Source organism: Vulpes vulpes, chromosome 2 (genome assembly GCF_048418805.1).
Source record: "Vulpes vulpes isolate BD-2025 chromosome 2, VulVul3, whole genome shotgun sequence".
Classification (NCBI taxonomy): domain Eukaryota; kingdom Metazoa; phylum Chordata; class Mammalia; order Carnivora; family Canidae; genus Vulpes; species Vulpes vulpes.
In genome coordinates this window covers 142,200,044-142,220,121 of record NC_132781.1, presented here as the reverse complement: position 1 = coordinate 142,220,121, position 20,078 = coordinate 142,200,044, and the positions used below count along the sequence as shown (strand labels likewise).

Below are 20,078 nucleotides of genomic sequence, written 5' to 3'. Positions count from 1 at the left end.
AGGCAGTCACTTGTGCAGAGCACTTTCCCTTGCTCTGAAATGTCTCTTTGCTGTCCTGTCCCACCCCTCTTCCTCACTCCCTGTGTGTAAGGAATTGCAGGAATAAAAGAATTTAAGTGGCCAAGTAAAGGTAATGCCAGGGAAAGAGATTTGATTAGCATGCCTTGACCTATCATCTTTCCTCATCTCTCTCTCCCTCTCTCTTCCTCTCTCCCTTGCATTATAGATTACACCCCACTGTAAAGCAATTCTACTTATCTCTCTTATGTTATAATTCAGGAAGACATCTAAACTTAAAAAAAAAAAAAAAAAAGCTGAGTACATGGTTCCCCTAGCTCTTTGGAATCCTGCCAAATAAATGTATCTTTAGGCAAATAGCTTTCAACTCTGTGCCTCAGTTTCCCTCTTATCTCTCCCCGGAGATGAGGACCAGAAGCTATCCTTCAAACACAGTATGTTTCTTGGTGAAAAAGAGCTCCTGAAGTCCCCAGAGTCACTGGTCATGATTTTGTCAAGTACGAGAGAAAGGAAGGGGTTATTTAATTCTTCAACAGGCAGGTGAATTATAAGTTGTTTTAAAAGTTGACTCCGATTTGGTCAGAGGTGGAGGTAGTGGCATGCCTTGCCCAAAGAGAGAGGTCTGGACTGCCACATGACCTGGCCTTGGAGAGGAGGAGAATGTCTGAAGCAGGTGGGAGGGTTGCTGGGAGGGACCCAGCTGGCCACAGATGCAGCGTGATAAAATGACAGAAGTCTGAAAGTGTCTCGTGAGCCCCGGGAACAGCAAGCAGCCCTACATCCTATGTGTGCCAGCCAAGGCTCTTGGCCATGTGGCTTCATCTGACCTCCTCTGGCCTCTTCCCAATGCTGTCTGCCCTGCGGCAGATGTAGAGGATCCGCTTCCTAGGTCAGGGTGGCAAGCGGAGTGTTGAGGTGAATTCAGACGGCTAAACATCTATTTGGCTGAAACTGTCAGCCTTAACAAAATTTTTCATTTAAATCCATTGTCAAGCTGGGAGACTTCATGTCAAATCCCAATCTCCACGTCCTTGAGAAACTGGAAGATCTGGCAACCCAGGGCTCACCTTCTTGAACAGCAATAACCAGCTAGAGGTGAGTAGCTGCAGCCCTTTCCAGGGAGGACTTGCTGTCTCCAGTCCCCACTGCCACTACCCACTGCTCCTCCTGGCTGAGCAGGGTCAGCTGCCTTTATCACCTTATCCCACAGGCTGTTTATGTTACCTGATGGGCAGCCGAAGGCACTTGATGGTGTGTGACCTCTGCCTGGGTGAGGACCTTGTGTCCCCTAGGCCCTTGCTGATGCATGGAACTGGCTGACCTTCCTGGGCCCGGTTGATGTTGATGTGCACGGTTTCAGGGCTGAGGGTTGGGCTTTTTCTGCCCAGAAGGGGTAAGGTGCCATTATTGTGAGGAAATACAAGGCCATGGGCTAAGGAGCAGGCCAGGACCTGTTCCTCCCTTCCCAGATAACACACTCCCACTTCAGCAGTAACCTTCTGGGAATTGTGCCTGCTTGTGACTTTTCTTGTCTCTATTCTATCAGTGACTTTCAAAAAGGACATTTCAGCCAGCTAAAGGGAGCAGATGGCACTGTATCAGGCCTCCTGCAGGCTGACTATTGGGGGGGGGAATCAGGGTTTTCCTGTGATTAGTTCTTGTACCTGGTAAGCTTTGATCTCTCAGGCTGTTGAGGTGTGTTCTCCCAAGGAAGGAATCAGGCCATGCTTAACCTTGATCACCGAAATCACTGTTCTCCTTGCCCTTCTTTTATAAACAAGGAAATTGGAACAGAGCTAAGAGAGGCTTTTTTCATACACTTTAGGAAAGAATGAGCAATGGAAAAAGGAAATTGAGAGCTTTGGGGAGTTTATAGGAGAGGAGCATTTGAGTTTGAAATCGGAGCTGGGAATCCATATGTTTGGAGGAAAGAAAAGAAAAGAACAGCCACACGCACCGAGCTTCAAGGGGAAGTGCGGAAACAGTTATGGGAAAGGGGGCAGGGAAGCCCACGTGGGTCTCCTTTTATCAACCCCAGATGCTCAGGCAACAGTCCTCAGGATGCCCATGAAAGGGTCCAGAGCCTGCTGTGTTAGACTCGGTGCTTTCTTAACTGCCAAGGAGCACGTGAATTCAGTGGCAGGGAGCTTTCTCCTGTGTGCTCCACGACTCCCTGAGGCCCCATGGGGGTCTGCACCACACCCATGGTACAGAGCCCAGGCTACCTCTAGAGATGGAAGTGGACAGCACTGGTTCACTGGGCACCCATCCCCGCCTACCCACCCCCATCAAGCAGGGGCCGCCCAGCCTGCCTCTGTTGACCCATGCCCCTGACTAACCCAGGTCCAGCTTGCTATTCCACCTGCACAAATGACTTAGCCTCTCCAGCCTCAGTCTTACCATCTTTAAAATGGGGGGGGGGGCATCGTTGGTGAGGTGCCTAATGAGATATGTGTAAAGGGTTCTAGAAAGAGTAAAGCACAAAACGTTTTGTCGGCTATTCATTATACTTTAAAAATTACTGTGGAAATTTCAAACATATGTGCAGGTAGACAAGATAAACCCTCCTACATCCATAACCTAGCTTCAGGAATGATTGACTCATGGCCAATCTTAATTCTTCTATATCATCCACTTTCCCCATCCCCGTGTTATGCTGAAGCAAATATAGGAGGGGTCTGGGAGGTATTTTATTATTTCATCTCATTATCAGATGTGTATCGCTGACTTGATCCTTCAACAGTTGAAACTTACCCACTCCTGAGATGTCCCTTTCTGCACCTTTTCCCCCTTTCAGCGTGCCACATCTACCATCCCCACCAGGCACCAAAACCTCTCAAAGCCATTATTCCTACAACAGTCATGACTGATCCTCATCACAGCTCAGGTTCTAAGCCCTGGGAGGCCTGGGATGTATTTGCATTTTCCCAGACTGTAGTATCTTCAGAAGAAAGGGTGGAACTCTAAAAGGGGGACACTGAAGCATCAGTAATCGAACACCTCCTCTTATTGGTACTTTTCTTTCAAGGAAGGAGTACATGGGGCAGAGAACACCAGTGGAATTATGGTGTTCAGCCATTGGCTGCAGGATTATCGGGGCTCTCCTCTCCCAGCAGAAGCCCTGTTGCTACTGAAGTATATGATGCAGCAGTGAGACTCATTCCTTCTCAAATCCTGATGGAATAGATAGAGTGCAGGTTCCAGAGACCCGGAGACCTGGTTCAAATTCAAGATTAAATTAGATAATGCTGTATCCATTAGGACTGTCTTGGTAACAAGGGACAGAAAGTCCAACCCAAGGTGCCTTTGGAAAAAAAAAAAGGAATATGGGGGCTTACCTTAAATCAAAATGTCCAGGAGGTGGTACTAGGGATGTGCATCCAACTTCCAACCTGTGTGTGGTGTGTGTGTTTATGGTTGGGGGAGGGGGAGGTAGTCCCACCACCAAGGAATTCTCCAAGACACCAGCATCCTACAATTCAACTCAATTCTAACATTATTTCACATGGAGGTAGTGTCAGATGCGTCAGATTAAAGGCTCAATCTTATAAGACTGCCCCCTACCCCTACACTTCAGAGGCCACTCACAAGTCCAGGTAGTCACCTGTGCTTCTGACCGATCAGCTATAAATTGGAGGTCCCCACAACCCCCTCCTTGGGTTTGATTAATTTGTTGCAGCAGTTCTCAAAACTCAGAGAAAACAAATCATTCACTTACTAGATTACAAGTTTATTATAAAAGGTTATAACTCAGGAATAGCCAGATAGAAGTGACCCCATAGAGCAAGATACTAGAAAGGGCACAGAGCTTTCATGCTCTCTCCAAACACATCAGATTTCCACATGTTCACCACTATGGAAGCTTTCCAAACCCAGTTCTTTTGGGTTTTTATGAAGGCTTCATTACATAGGCACAATTGATTAAATTGTCCGTTGTTGATTGATTCAACGTTCAACCTGCAGCCCTGTAACTTCCCTGCAGGTCAGGGGATTGGAATTGAAAATTTTAACGTTCCAATCACAAGATTGGTTCTGTTGGCAACTAGCCTCCTTTCTTAGGTGCTTTCCAAAAATCACTCATTAACAGAACAGAAGACACTAACCACCACCACCCCCATCATTACAGGAGATTCTAAAGGTTTTTAGGAGTTGTAAACCAGAAGCTATGGTGGTCAAGCACCAAATATATACTTCTTACTATAAATCATAACATCACAGGTGGACATGGCTTGGTATTTGGGATTCAACTGTCAAAATCAGGACTTGGTTTCACTCTACCTCTTGGCTCCAGATTTGTTTCAACTTTAGTTTGGGGTTAATGTGGTAACAAGACAGCAGCATTCTTCCAGGATCTCCATGGAGAATCTCCTTCCCAAAAGTTCTAGCAGAAGTCTCATTGACCTTGATTGGGTCACATGACCATCCCTGCAAGTAATCACTGTGGTCTAGGAGAGTGAGAAGCTCTCATTTGTTTAGGCAGTGTCCTGGATCTACCGGGACTGAGAGGGTGGGAGGAGGCGTGGTCCCTTGAAGGGAACTTGCAGAGGGGGCTGGGCATGGTTACCCAAGTGGAGGTCCATCAGTACTGGTGACAAAACTGAAGATGCTCGCTCCTAATGCTTAGCAAGTCTTTGAGTACATTATGGAAGCTCATAAAATAATAATTCCCTTCTATTTCATGGAGCCTTTTTTAAATCCCTTTTCATATAACTTCTACATATTTGATCTCATAACGATCCCATGAGACTGACAGGAGTGCAAGTAATATCTTCCCATATTACAGATGTGGAAGTCAAAGCACAGAGCAGGTAAAGACTTTGCCCACAGGGTGCCTAGGGTGGCTCAGTAGCTTAAACATCTGCCTTTGGCTCAGGTCACAATCCAGGGGTCCTGAGATCTAGCTTCTGTCAGGCTCCCTGCTTGGCAGTGAGCCTGCTTTTCTCTCTCCTTCTGCTCCCCGCCCCCACTGCTTGTCTGTGTGTGTGTGTGTGTGTGTGTGTGTGTGTGTGTATGCACAAACATTCTCTCTCACTCTGGTCTCTCTCTGAAATGAAATCCTTTAAAAGTAGATAAATGAAAATTAAAAAAAAAATTTTAAAGACTGCCCACAGTCACAAAGCAAGGTAGTATGAACTTGCCCTAGAGTTCCACGGAAACATAAAGGCCTCGGAATTGGCTGGCAGATCCACTGGAACTGGAAACTGGGATATATAGGGCCTGACATGGGGTTTATTTATATCAGCTACTAGGGTTCGTTCTAAGTTAGCCAGCTAGACTGGTAGCAGCCTGGGTGGCAAATACCCATTGTCGATGCCCTCACAGGTGGCAAGGGAAAGAGCTGGTTCATAGGCTGAGACACTGCCACCCCAGGGAAACCCTCTTGTGACTGACCCCCTTTACACTGGGAAACTGCGGACTTGGTTTCCCTTGTCCCAGAAAAAAACCCAAAAAACAAAACAAAAAAAAACACGCCAGTCCAAAAAAAAGCGTGGGGCTGGAGAGGCAGTGCTAGTTGCAGGGCTGACTCCTCCTAAGGGAAATTGGTCCTGGAGCCAAGAGTGTCCTTTGCCAAGATGTAGAGGGGGAGCAGAATCCCCTGGTCCCCTGGTCGATAGGAGTGGTTTGGCTGGAGCTCTCAGGATCCTCCTAAGTGTTGTTGGGATCTCCAAAGAGCCTTCCAAAAAACACCCCTCTTCCGCACCAGGTTCTGAACAGATTGAATAAAAAGACAAAGGAGTGGCAGAGAGCCAGAGTACCACCTCGATTGTCACTAGAGCTAGCATGGAGGCTGTAGCTTAGTGTAAGAACAAAATCGCCTTCCTAAGGGAGCCCAGAAGAAGGATGGAGCAGAGCAGATCATCGTAGTCAGCCTTCCAATCAGACAAGCCATCCCATTGCCGTGGGTAGTGAAAGTAAAGACCAAGAGCGAGTTTTAGGGAAAATCCCTCCTCACAGAAACCGGAAGCCAGGAAGACATGTGACCCTAGCAAGTTATTAATCTGTCTGGGCATTATTTTCTTCTTGGGTAATGTGGGCACCATAACAGAATGTCCCTCACGAGGAGGCAGGGGGGTTCCCAGGGATAAATGCGTCTGGCAGCCCTGGCATGTAGTAAGCACTCCGTGAAAGCTGGCTGCTTCTGTGTGCCGCCCAGGTCCGTGGCAGGTGGCCTCGTTGCTTTCTTCTCCAGCACGAAGCCCAAGCCCCCCCACCCATGTCCCACCGTGCTTGTGTTCTCTCTCCCCAGCTATAAAAATTCATGCTCATGTAGGTGTGCAGTGGCTTTTCCGTTCTTGGCCCCTTCCCAGGCTGTGTTCTCCCACTGGAGGGGGGGGCAGGGGGGGTAGGAAGAAGGCAGACGTCCTTTCACGGTGGTGAGTGCTGCTGCCACCTCTCCATGCCCTGTTCCAGCAGATCCTGGCTCAAAGTTCAAAGCCAAGGTGGCTTTGTTGAGTAATTCAGTGACACGGCCTGCCCACCCGCCATCCGCGGGTAAGTCTCACTCCCACACACCCATCTGCTGAGCATCTGCTGCCCTGTGTTTTGTGGTGTGGAGGCTGGGAACAGGCACGCCGCCCCAGCTGACCGCGTGGAGGCTGAGCTTCCTTCCTCCCCCCCCAACCCTGCTGCCCTTGGGCTCAGTCTCTCTCTCTCTCTCTCTCTCTCTCTCTCTCTCACACACACACACACACACACACAGTCCTGAACAGTGAGGTTTCAGATCCGCTCCCAGGCTGGTTGGCGCTGACTGCATCTGGATTCACACCAACCTCTTCCTCCTGGGGGTTCACAGTGTTCTTGGAAGGAAGCCTGGGAAGGGAAAGGCCTTCCCCAGCATTCCCCATGCCGCGGCTGGCTGACAGCACGGCCGGAGCTGCCAAGAGCAGTGGAGTCAGACAGACCTGAGTTCAAATCCCTGGGTGACCTTGGGCAAGCTGCTCTCTGCTTCAGTTTCCTTATCCATAAAAAATGTGATAGTAACAGGATCGGTCTCATAGGATAATGGCCAGGATTCAGCAAGAGGCTAACCATGGAGCACTCGCTCCACATCTGGCACACAGGACAGGCTTGAGAGGTGGTAGCCCTTGACCATCAGCGGGGTACCCCCTGGCTCCCTGGGGGGGGTACTCATGGAGAGGAAGTGAGTGCCATCTCCTTGGGCGCACCCTACCTCCCACATTAGACCCCTACCCCAGTTATCTGATGGGACCAAACTGATTTGCTCTTATGTACAATGTCTCAGTTGTCCAGTAACTCCCATGCCTGGTGTGGTGCCTGGCACTTCAAAAGCACTAAATGTTTGCAGTAAATAAGTGCAAAGTAAAGGGCGAGGGAGTGGCAGGCAGCATCTGTTCCAGGACTGTTTTCTGAACTCTAGGCTGTTCTTTCTGTCCCTATCTCCTCCCTGCCCCACCCCCCTTACCCCCCCACCCCCGCTCCCTCTTTCTGACCTTCCTCTTCAGACCTCTCTCTCTTTTTTTCTCGGAAGGAAATAGCTTCCTTCTTTCCTTTTCTTGTAATATCCAAGCTGCTAGAGCATCCCTTGAGAGCCCTTCACCCAGCCGAGAGCTGCGATTCCTCTTTCAAATTGAGTCTGTCCCCTGACTCATTCATTAAAATGCATAGGGCATGTGACCAAACTGCATAATGAGTCTCTCATGAGGAAGGCTCAGAGGCAAGAGGCAGGGAGATGCTGCCAACTGCAAGGCAAACGCTACCCCCTCCAGCCCCCAGCTGTGGATCAGGCTCATTGGCCGTCGTGCCCTGGGAAGGCTGGGGGCTGCCGTTCATCTCAAGTAAATCAGCCAAGTCCTGGAGAGCTGCAGCTTGGCAGTCTTGGAAGCTGTGTTGCTTTGGAGAGTCCAACCCATGACCTTTGCTCAACCTTCCCCCACTCCCGCCGCTTGAGTTTTTCATTTATTCAAATGTATTTCTTTTTTTTTTTTTTCAAATGTATTTCTTAACTACCCAGGTAACATGTGAATACATTTTTATCATAAAAAATTCAAACATAAAAGTGAGCCCCTTTAACAACTCCCAGTATCATTGCCCAGCTCCAAGACACCTCCTGGTCATAAAGCTGTTTACCTTCCGGGGTTTGGGCTGCTCCATCACAACCACCCCATGAAGGCAATATGGGGGCCCAGACAGCCTTTGGCCCTCCTGAGGTCCTAAGCCAGTTCTCTACAAAGCAGTCAACATGCATCTTGGACTCCATCTCAGCTCCCTTCCTGGCAAGTCCCCTGTCTGCCACATAACCACCACTCGCCCCATCAAATCCCATCCCTACAGAAGACCCTGCATTCTGAACTAAGGAAGCCAAACCAGATGATTCCCTGATTAGAAATTTAGGTTGAACTGCTTTCCAGAGGCACCTGCGCTTTAGTGTTGGAGTCCTGAAAAGTGAAAGAAGTGTCAAAATCCAGTGATCATCACGGTGGCTCCTCAGGTACTAAGGCCTCCTGAGCTCTACCTTTGGATGGTGAGCCTCACTGAACCCACCAATTCATTTCACTTGGCTTAATGACCTATTCCACAGTGGCCTGGGGAAAATCACTAACTTGCCTGAATCACATTAACCCACCTGCAGAATGGGAGTAACACTCATGCCTCCTTCATTGGGTTGTGAAGTTCAATGCAATTAGCTACATAAAGGTAACAGCATTTTGCCTGGCACATGGTCAGAGCTGCAATTAATGTTAGCAGTTGTCATACTTATCAGGATTTTTACTCTGATCTGTAATACTCTCATTCATTCATTCAAGAAGCATTTTTATGGAGCACCTACTATGTGCCAGGCACTGTTCTTGATTCTGAGAGGATAGCAGTGAATGAGTCAGACATGGCTGCTGCCCTCCATGGGCTCGTATTCTAGCACAGATGCATCGCACCTTTTTTTTTTTTTAAGATTTTATTTATATATTCACGTGAGACACAGAGAGAGAGAGAGAGAGAGAGAGAGAGAGAGAAAGGCAGAGACATAGGCAGAGGGAGAAGCAGGCTCCATGCAGGTAGCCTGATGTGGGACTTGATCCCGGGTCTCCAGGACCATGCCCTGGACTGAAGGCGGTGCCAAACTGCTGAGCCACCAGGGCTGTTTGCATCGCACCTTTTGATGAATGTTTGATGATGTTTGATAAGTGCTTTGTCTCCTATTGTGTCATGTGGTCCTCACTAATGTCTTTAAGTGAGGCAAAGGCAATATGAGTGTCCCCATTGTACAAATAGAAAACTAAGGCTCAGAGTATTAAGCTAATGAGACTGCTAGAAACTGGCCAGTTACAACCTGATCTGGGGACTGATTCCAGTTTCTGTGCTCTCATGCCATAGGCATTGATCATTATTCTGGGGTGCAGGAGGAGGGGGGCATGAAAGCAGTTCCCAGAGTTCTGAAAGCCTGACCCCACCAGCAGGAGCACAGAAAAGAGGTAGAACTACCCTTTGTGTGCCTGTGAGAGTCCTGGTTAGTTCTGTCCCTGAAGCGAATCAATCAACAGGGACTGACCCAATATTCCTCTGCCTGGTGCCAGTCTCAGAGACCCGAAGGAGATATTTTTCAATGAAAAAGCACTGTGGGGGCACCTGGGTGGCTCAATCAGTTAAGCATCCAACTCTTGGTTTTGGCTCGGGTCATGATCTCAGGATCGTGGGATCAAATCCCATGTCAGGCTCTGCTCAGAGTATACTTGAGATTCTCTCTCTCCCCCACTCTCTCCCTGCTCATGTGATAGAAAGAAAGAAAGAAAGAAAGAAAGAAAGAATCTTTAAAAAAAAAAAAAAAAGGAAAGGAAAAGCACTTGCTCCAGCCTGTAGTCTGTGGCCATGACAGCTGGCAGCTCAGAGGTCTGAGAACACTTCCCCCTGGGGTCCTCACACAACAGGAGAGAAGATGGCTGGGACTGTGGGCTCAGTGACCAAACTGCATCATCTTGGGGTGGCACCTGGAATTCAGAGCTGTAAGAGGGTTCTCTATCCATACCCAGCATCCCTCCCAGTCAAGGCTGGGCAGAGCAGAACTGGTACCATCTGAGAACACCACACACAGGAACCATGTCTGTATTGGGGAAAGTTGTAGGAATAGGTCTGGCAAAGATCCTTGGGAGAGGGCACTGAGGGCCAGCCATTGCATAGCAAGACCCATGACCTGAATAGGGCTCAACCAGGGCATTTCCCTGACCCCATCACAGTGACAGCTCACGCCTACCCTCTGACCGCAGGTGGTAGTACTGAACCCACACAGCATTATGTGACTGACAAAGGGGTCTCCACCTCCAAGGTCATCTCTGCCCAATCCTCATGGAAACACACACAGCCCTGCCCTTCTTTAGAATCTTTTACTTGCTTTCTCTCTTGACATGCCTATACCCTCCTGAGGTATCTCTGTACCTATCCCAAGGGTAGATTTGTTTTCTTTTTTTTTTATTTTAAGATTTTATTTATTTATTCATGAGAGACACAGAGAGAGAGAGAGAGAGAGAGAGAGAGGCAGAGACACAGGCAGAGGGAGAAGCAGGCACCATGCAGGGAGCCCAATGCGGGACTCGACCCCAGGACTCCAGGATCATGCCCTGGGCCAAAGGCAGGCGTTAAACCACTGAGCCACCCAGGGATCCCCTCTGTTTTCTTTCTTATTAAATCTAAGCACACAGGATTATTCATGATCGTTAGTAAATAACATTCTTTCATCTTCACTTAGACCTTGCACAAAATTATTTATTATTTATCTATGTTTACTTATTTGATTATAATATGGTAGACACCTGTGAACCCACTGCCCAATTCTTCCTGTGTGTTCCTGCCCTTTCCATCTCCCTTTGTCTGCACTTTGTCTCCCTTACCCCATCCTGAATCTTTTTTATTAAACATTTATTTATTGATGGGGGGAGGGGAGGAGAGAGAGAATCCCAAGCAGGCTCTGTACTGAGTCCACACTCAGCTTGACTCCATCCCAGGACCCTGAGATCACGACTTGAGCCAAAACCAAGAGTCGAATGCTTAACTGACTGAGCCATCCAGGTGCACCGCCCCCCCATCCTCAATCTTGAGTTTACCGTTCCTTTGCTTTTCTAATAAATAATCTTTAGTGTATTTTTCTAAAAGGTATATTGTTTAGACTTCAGTTTTCACCTTACACAAGAGAATATTCTGCTGTATGTAGTCTTCTAGAATATATTTTTTCTCATAATATTATATTGCTAATTTTCATCCATACTGTATTGTAGAGCTATGGTCCACTTGTTTTCATATTATAATCATCTCTATTATGTTCTAAATGTATTTATTTATTGGTCTGTCACTGGACATTCAAGTTGTTACCAGCTTTTCATTACTTTAAACATTCATGCACATGTCTCCTGGAAAGCAATGTGAATGTAGCAATTTACAATCCTACCACCAACAAATTTATAGAGATCCTATTGATCCGTACATATTCTTTCCAACACTTGGCATTATCAGACTTTGTAATTGTTTCCAACTGAAAGGTTATTAAATGGTTTCTCATTGTGGTCTGTTCATTTTTATTGGCTATCCCAGTATGGTTACAATGATCAGTGGTGAGGTGGGGATCACCCCACAAGGCAGCCATGAGGATATAATGAAGCACAGTAGGCTTGCAAAGCCTCTCCCAATTGGGATCATGTCATTGTCTTGTTCAACTCTGGGCTCCCAATAGCCCACGCAGGGCCTGGTACCTCATCATTATCATTATCATCATCAAAACAACAATAAAAATAATAGATAACATTTACTGAGTGCTTACTAAGTGCCAGGTGCTATGCTACCAAATACCTTTCTTTACTTTTATTATCTCATTTAATTGTTCCAGAAACCCTGCAGGTAGATTCTTTATTACTCCCATATGAAAGATGAGGGACTGATATTAAATATCTTCCCCAGAATCACACAAGTAGTAAATGATGGAGCCAGAATCTGAACCTTGGAATTTGATACCTGAGCCCTTACCTGTTCTATTAGAGGAGTCCAATCAATACCTGAGCGGTGCCTTTACCTATCCATAACGAGAGGCAGGGTCAGATGCCGCAGCACTTTTTATCGCCTATCAAATATATTTAAAATGTACCCAAGTTCTGCTTATAAACAAAGCTTAAAGATTTTTATAATTTTACTCTAGTCAAAGATAACTCATTTAATTTCTGATTGGCTAAAATTTCTTGGCAATCATTACACAGACAGAAAACTCTCACTGTCTGAGAGATCTAATGTACAAATTGTTCTCAAATGCCATGAGATGTTATAAATTCCTCCTTTACCGACAATTCCCCTAAAATTATTGTTCTATTTTTTTCCCTATCGATCACACTTATTATCTCGAACCTACCATATCCTTTACTTATCAATGTGTCATACTATTGATGCACAGGGCCGGAATAGTTGTCTACTTAGTTCGGTCTATATCTTTCATTGGTTTAGTACGTATGTATCCCTAGTACCTAAGATTGTGCCTGGCACAAAGAAATAGCCAACAAATATTTGCTGATTGAATTGAATAAAGTATGCTTCCGGGAATGAATGAATGAATGAATGAGTAAGTGGGTAAATGAGTGAGTGAATAAGTGAATAAATGAATGAGCGAGTGAATGAATTAATGAATGCGTGAATGAACTAATGTCTACTAAATCGAACAGTTAATGAAGATCGACTATATTATTTTGTTTTGTGGTTTTATTTTCCATTTTGAAGCCAATTATTTTTTCAGGTGTCAGGTTTCAAACATTTCTGTCAGCTGGGAGGCCTGAGATTTGGTGCCCGTATGCCTAAAGAATAGAACAGTCCTGAAGATTCAAAACAATGTTTCATTGCCTTTTCCTTTATCTCTTAAAAACCAACATCAACAATGAGCAGCCCGCCTCAAATGAGACTGTTTGGCAATGAGGCAGGAGGCTCTTAAAAACAAGGCAAAACAAAAAATTCCTGGCAGCTTGTATCTGGCGATTTTTCTAGCAACGTACATTGGTGTCCAGGTCCAGTGCACCTCATTACGTACGCAGGGCATCTGACAGATGTGTAACAGGCCCAAACCCCTGGCTGTTCCTCTTTCCAAACTGGGGTGCACTAGATAAATGCAGGAATCAGGAACCATCCCTCCTCGTCAAGCGTCTGTGGCTCAGTTCCCAGAGCCGGGCCAAACGGGTAATTATAGCTTCCCTCTGTGGTGTGCAGGGCAGGAGGCTGATTTAGTAAAGGAAGCCTGCTGTCTGTCTCCAGCCTGGCTCTGACTCATGGAACCAGGGAGTCCCAGAAGCGCTACCCACAGAGGGTGGTGAGCAGCTGGGGGGTGGGAGGTGAGGGTGGCCAGCGAGCAAGGCTGAAAGCCCCGAGAATGAGGAAACTCCCCGCTTGGCCTGGAAGAACCTGCAGCTGGAGCCAGAGGAAGTGAGGCTCAGACAGAGCAGCTGCTGTTCTAGCAACTGCATGGCCACGGCTGCAGCCTTGAAAGGGGGCCCCTGCCATGTGGGGATGCAAAATCAAATGGGTTAGTAATTCTCATATTCAAAAGTAATTGGGGGGAAAACCCGAATTGCCTCTACGAAGGATGGCTGCCTTTGTGTGATATGCCAGTGGCTTTGGTTTCTTTCAGGGAGGCTGGGTCCATGGAGTCTGGAGTGATGAGCACTCTGCTCGTTCGATTTCCCCCCTTTGGCAGGAGAGGCAGCTAATTAGGTCTTTAGGAGCCACAGAGGCAGACTGACCTGGGAGTGGCTTCAGCTACAGGCAGGGTAACAGGCCACTCTGGCAGGGATTTAGATGCCACCTTAGATAGGTCACCAGAGGTCATTTACCCTTCCTTCTGTCTCCAGCAGCTTCTTCCTCCTCCCCCGACAGGCAGCCAGACCTGACAGTCAGCCAGACAGAGACAACTTGACCTCCTCCTGCAGGCCCTGCGGGCCAGGAGATTCCGGCTCCTATCCCTCCCTTTCCCGCTGAGTCACCCACCTCCCAGTCAGGTGATCCTCCCCTGAGCCCTTCTGAGAGCACCTTGACCTATATTGCAAGCTCTCCATTACAGCAGATCCTAATTGTCCCGAGAGAAGGCCTGCCAGGCCAGCGGGCAGGATGCCCGAGTGTCGCCGGGGGCAGCCCCAGGCTCCAGACGAGACACCCTGGCCAGTGGGAGGGGGCCACTCCCACTCCCAGAACACGAACAACACCAGACAGGCCTGAAAGTGGAAAGCTGGGAGGCTGGAGGCTGTGTGTGCAGGGCGGGGGCGGATGGGGCGGTGAGAGTTAGCTGGGAAAGCTGACAGCCACTGGGAGACACGCCTCCTCCCCTCCTGCTCTGGGCTCCGTGGCTCTGGGCCAGGCCCTGAGTGAGCAGGCTGCTGGCTACCAGCGGTGAGGGGCAGATGCAATCCCCCTCTGGGGCTGGGTGACGTTGCTGCCCACGGGCAGGGGAGAGGTGAGAAACCATGCAAATCATGGGATAAGCCTCAATGACTCATCCAGATCGTCCCAGCCCAGAAAAATGGAGAAAACGTTCCCCCCAGCAGGGAACAAGTTCTTGTCCCCAAATTATCCACAAAATGGCCTCTATGGATTTTGTCTATGGGTTCTTTGTGCTGTGGTTGCCTGGGCAGTCTTTGTGTCCTCTGGATGTGGGGGTAATGGGCGGAGTGGGATGGGGTGGGGGAGAGCTGTAGGAAGGGAATTAAAAGGGAAGCGTTCAGAATCAAACATTAAGCCTTCATCCTTGGGCGTCAAGCCTGTACAAAGCGGTATTAACTGAAGATTCCAGTTCCTGTTGAATTATAACGTGAAGTCATTCTTCAAAGCCTGACTTTCCCAGTTAGTAGCTCTGTGACCTTGGCAAGTCACCCTAAGGCCTCAGTCCCCAATCTGTCTTATGGGTGTTTAAATAAGACTGTATTAGATCTGATAGCATGAGCACTAACATCAGGTGATGTGTATAAAAATATTATACCAATTATATAGAGCTATGCACAGCTACGTAATAGTCTTTTCTCTAGATTGTGAAGCCCCTCCACACTCTCCTCTGAGAGGATTATTTTTTTTGAAAGATTTTATTTATTCATGAGAGAGAGGCAGAGACATAGGCAGAGGGAGAAGCAGGATCTATGCAGGAAACCCGAGGTAGGACTCAATCCTGGGACTCTGGGACCACGCCCTGAACCAAAGGCAGACACTCAACAGCTGAGCCACCCAGGCATCCCAGAGAGGATTATTTTATTTGTTGGATGTCCCAAACGTAGAAGAGCCTACCTCTGTGTATGTTTCCAAATGTAAATAGGAAACCATAGTCCCTGGTTCTAGGAGGGTCTACCAAGGCTAACAGCCCCACATAGCATGTTTGCACATCACCCAAAGATTAGTTGTTCATCACTTTATTCTCTTAGATCAAGAAAAGCTATGCATTTATCATAACTTAGATTAAGAAAAACCTGCAGAGTAAAGCAAAGTCCTGTGTTTTTTTTAAGATTATTATTTTATTTATTTGACAGAGAACACAAGTGGGGGGAGGGGCAGAGGGAGAGGTAGGCTCCCCGCTGAGCAGGGACCCTCCCCCCCACCAAAGCAGGACTCCATCCCAGGATCCCAGGATCAAGACCTGAGTCGAAGGCAGACACTTCACTGACTGAGCCCCCCAGGCACCCCAAAGTCCTGTTTTTAAATCAGAATGTAAACATACGAAGTTATTGCCTGGTGCACAGTGGAGGCTAGATGTCAGAATGGGTGCCTGTGAGCTGGCTGGAAGGGAAGAGGGGTTGAAGGAGGGATGGAGTAGAGGGAGGGAGAAAGTTCAGCATCTCTAGGAGCACAGTTGGATTTACCAGGAAGTTAATTATGCTTGAACTTCAGGATACTTCACTTACATGTCTCCCTTTCAAGGCCTGGTACCTCATTTTGAAATCATGGATTCCTTTCCTAAAGAGAGCCCCTGGGGTTGTATATTCTTCAGGCCCTAGATCTGTCCCTCTATAGTAGTTCTCTGAAAGACCTAACCCTTGTTTACGTTAAGGATACATAAGCACAAAAGAAATGCAAGTGGCCTATGGGAGGTGGTGCCTTCATACCATCTCCACATCTGCCATTTGCAGGAAGATCCACATGTAGAGGGGCAAGAACAGCACCATAAGGAATGGGATGAAGAAAGAGGGTGGAGGTCAGGAATGTACAGAATTATGGGACCAATTCCAACTTCCAGAATCCCCTCTGGTACTTCCAGGGCTCTCCAGTTTGCTGGCTTGAGTCTGGTTGCACAGCATGGGGTGGTAGAGAAATGACTTGCAATCTGGAATTCTCTCAGCTAGTCCTGACTAGTCTTCTGGAGTCCTCGTCACTAACTAGCTGTAGTGGCCCTGGAGTTACTTAACCTCCTTGGGCCTACCATTTCTGGTAATGGTAGGTGATTGCAGAGCACCTTGCTGAAACTGCCTTGTCCACCACTGTATTCCCATGAGCACGGTGTCTAATAATTATGGTTTTACATTCATCGCACAAATTTACCTAGTGCTTCTAGATGAGAAAACTGAAGTAAGAGCTGTTACAGACCCCAGGTTACCCAGCTAGTAGGTAGTAGAGCTGTGATTCAAACTCACACAGTCTGGCCCCAGAGTCCCCATTTCCCTATCACTCTGCCCTATACACTCAATAAGTAACAAAGTCAATGGACTTTACTTTTTAGAACAGTTTCAGATTTACAGAAGAATTGAGCAGATCTCACAGAGAGTTTGATGAATGAAGTAAATGGAGAGTCCCTTGACTGAGACCATGGTTCATTACCCAGGGTACATGGGAAGGGAGCTCATGCTTGTGAGCTCTCTGCATGCCCAGTATTTCAGATGAGTTGCTCCACTTAATTCTCATAGCTGCCTCATTAAGTAGGTAACAGTCACCCTATCTTGCAATGAAAAAACTAAGGCTCAGAGAGGCTCAGGGGCTTGCCCTAGGTCACACAGCAGATGAAGGGTTAGGACCAGGACATTCTGATATGTCTGACCCTAAAGATCACATTTGCCCCTCTGAAAACCTCATAACAATCAGCAAAAAAATATTGCCTCATGTTTATTAACCTAACACTCCTCTCTAGCGCCTTGTCATTTAAAAAATACTTTGTAAGCCTTTTTGTCTTTTGGTCCTCACTACTGCCCAGGAAAGTAGGTGAGGCAGTGGTCATGATTCCGTTTTATAAAGGAAGCTATTCAGACTTCAACAATTAAGGTCATGAAGGAAACACAAATATGTTGACTCTTAGGCCATGTTCTGCTCTTCTCACTAATCCTTCCCTCCATCATATACTTCATTGTACATCAACTCTTACTTAAGCCTACACAGAGGAAATACCTTCCTTGTCAGATAAGAGTCCTCAAGGGGCTACCCCTCTTCCCAAGGGTCTTCCAAGAGAATTCTTCCAAAATCTAAGCTTTGACTGCACATAAGTCCTTTCCTACATGTTTGGCATTTTACCTGCTCTGTTGCCAAAGATTGGAGGTGAAGGGTTGACTGTGATATTTTTTGCTTTTCCCCTATATTTAACCAACACAAGAAGGAGTTGGCCATTTTCAGCTAAAGAAGGTTGTGTCTCATTCTTATGGCACACTCAGAAATTGCATTGTGGGACACCGGGGTGGCTCAGTGGTTGAGCGTCTGCCTTCAGCTCAAGGCGTGATCCTGGGGTCCTGGGATCGAGTCCTGCATCAGGCTCCAAGCAGGGAGCCTGCTTCTCCCTCTGCTTATGTCTCTGCCTCTCTCTCTGTGTTTCTGATGAATAAATAAATAAAATCTTTAAAAAAGAAAGAAAGAAAGAAAGAAAGAAAGAAAGAAAGAAAGAAAGAAAGAAAGAAAGAAACTGCATTGCCAACAATGAAAACCCACTTCATGGCAGGAAAGAAAGAATTTCCATTCTGCCCTCCACACTCAGGCCAATGTAAGTATACCTCTGAAGCAAGCAAATTATCTTTGACACTTCCCCTTTCTTGACAGCCTCTAGCTGGAGTCATTCAACTTATGACCCTAGAGCAGAGGATCGTGGTGGGTTTTTTTGTTTGGGGGGTGTTTTTGTTGTTTGTTGGAGGGTTTTTTTGGTAGTCATTCTTAGTTTGAAAAAATTTCAAACTTGTAGAAATGGTATAGGAATGTTACAATGAGGTCTCTTTTCTGTAACCTTTAGGTTAAGAGGAGTTTAATTAATTTTTTAAAATCTCATTAATGCAATTTTATTTCTCTTAAAATACTAATTTTATTTATTTTGAGCAGGAATTACATTTGTTCAAAATTCACAAGGATATACAGTGAGGAGTGTTCCCTCAATCCTTGTCTCCCATTGTCCAGCGCCCTTTTCTAAAAGAAATCAGTGATTTAGTGTAGTTGTAGGGTGCCTGGCTGGCTCAGTCATTAGAGCATGCAACTCTTGATCTCAGGGCTGTGACTTCAAGCCCTATATTGGGTGTGGAGCCTACTTAAATTTTTTTTTTTCATTTAAAGAAAATATAGTTGTATGTATGCATTCTTATTTTGCCCCCTATACACACCTTGGTTTTCTCATTTGAAATAATTCTAATTCAGATCATAAAGAATGTTTTCATTTTTAAAAAATGATGTTATTGTGTTCCATTGCATGGGCATTCTCTCAGTCTGGTTAACTAGGTCTCCAAGATAGCCAGTGAGGTTGTTTTTGAACTTTTATCATTGCTGCCAGTACTACATTGAATGACCTTATGAATCTGTTATTCTTTAGGATAGTTTGCAACTTTTAGTAAAGACCAGAGCTGAGATTCTACTATGAGGTTATGTTGGAAATGTCATCAGTTCAGGTACCTAGAAGGTAGGTCATTTCTCATCTCTAGGCCATATTCCCTTGATCTGAGGGTTGGTAACCTAATCTGACATGCTCTGGGCCTTAAAATTTTCACTGGTGATACCAACGGTGATAATTACTTTTCTCAATAGGCTATTTTCTTGCTCTGAAATGGTCTGTTTCTCACTGTTCTTCTGAGCCCACTTCTGCTCAACACGTTGGGCCTGTTAGTTCAGTACAGATAGCACATACACTCTGCCACCAGGAATCTTAACTGGTCTGGGATCTATCAGTCAATTTGTGTGCCAGGTTAAAACACTTGAACCAAAAGTTTGGATTTCATAATGTTTATATTTGGGAAATAAATCAAGGTCCCCCAAGTGTGCTGTTTGAGGAATTCAAAGAAGCATAGTAAAAAGGTATAAATACCAACAAAAACTCCACAATAAATAGCTCTTTCCCAAAGGACAGCTGGAAGGCAGTGCTGCAGAGTTAAGTAGCCAGGAACATCCTCTGCTTCGTTTTCAAAGTAGGTCTTAATACATGTATTTACTAGGACACATTTCAGATAAAGAACTGAACTCCATTATTATTCACTCAGAGGAAAGGAAGAAAAGTTCTAGTTAAAGATGCAACTGCCACACTACACACACACACACCCCTTACCTATGTTGTGGTTATACTGTACCATTTTGAAAAACAAAACAAAACAAAAAACTCATTCAGTGTTCTGCTTCCCAGATAAGCTACCCTACATCTAGTCTAGATTTTTTTAAAAGAAGAATGTAGGGGCACTTGGGTGGTGGCTTAGTTGTTGGGCATCTGCCCTCAGCTTGGGTCATGATCCTGGGGTCCTGGGATGCAGCCCCACCATCAGGCTCCACGCTCCATGGGGGAGCCTACTTCTCCCTCTGCCTCTGCTGTTCCTGTCACTTGTGCTCCCTGGTTCTCTTTGTGTGTCAAATAAATAAATTAAACCTTAAATATATATATATATATATATATATATATATATATATATATATATATATATTTTTTTTTTTTTTAAAGATTTTATTTATTCATTCATGAGAGACTGAGAGAGAGAGGCAGAGACACAGGCAGAGGGAGAAGCAGGCTCCTCTCAGGGAGCCCGACATGGGACTCGATCCCAGGACCCCAGGATCATGCCCTGAGCTGAAGGCAGACGCCTAACCGCTGAACCACCCAGGCATGTATATGTTTATTCCAAAATATGTGTACATAAAGGAAAGACAGCACCAAAACTTTTGATGTCCCTTCCAGC

The 20,078-nt window shown here is 46.3% G+C and overlaps 1 protein-coding gene across 3 annotated transcripts in view; it reads left to right on the top strand.

Annotated features, from left to right (window-relative positions):
• The window catches only part of CHD9 (chromodomain helicase DNA binding protein 9), a 218,108-nt gene that overhangs the window by 16,943 nt on the left and 181,087 nt on the right, over positions 1–20,078 (top strand). The window contains exon 1 of one of the 3 annotated variants that reach the window (XM_072750224.1): positions 694–1,113. The exons of the other annotated variants lie outside the window; for them this stretch is intronic. The gene's annotated coding sequence lies outside the window, so the exon portion shown is untranslated. Of the gene's footprint in view, positions 1–693; positions 1,114–20,078 lie in introns of those variants that run through there. 3 annotated transcript variants of the gene reach the window in all.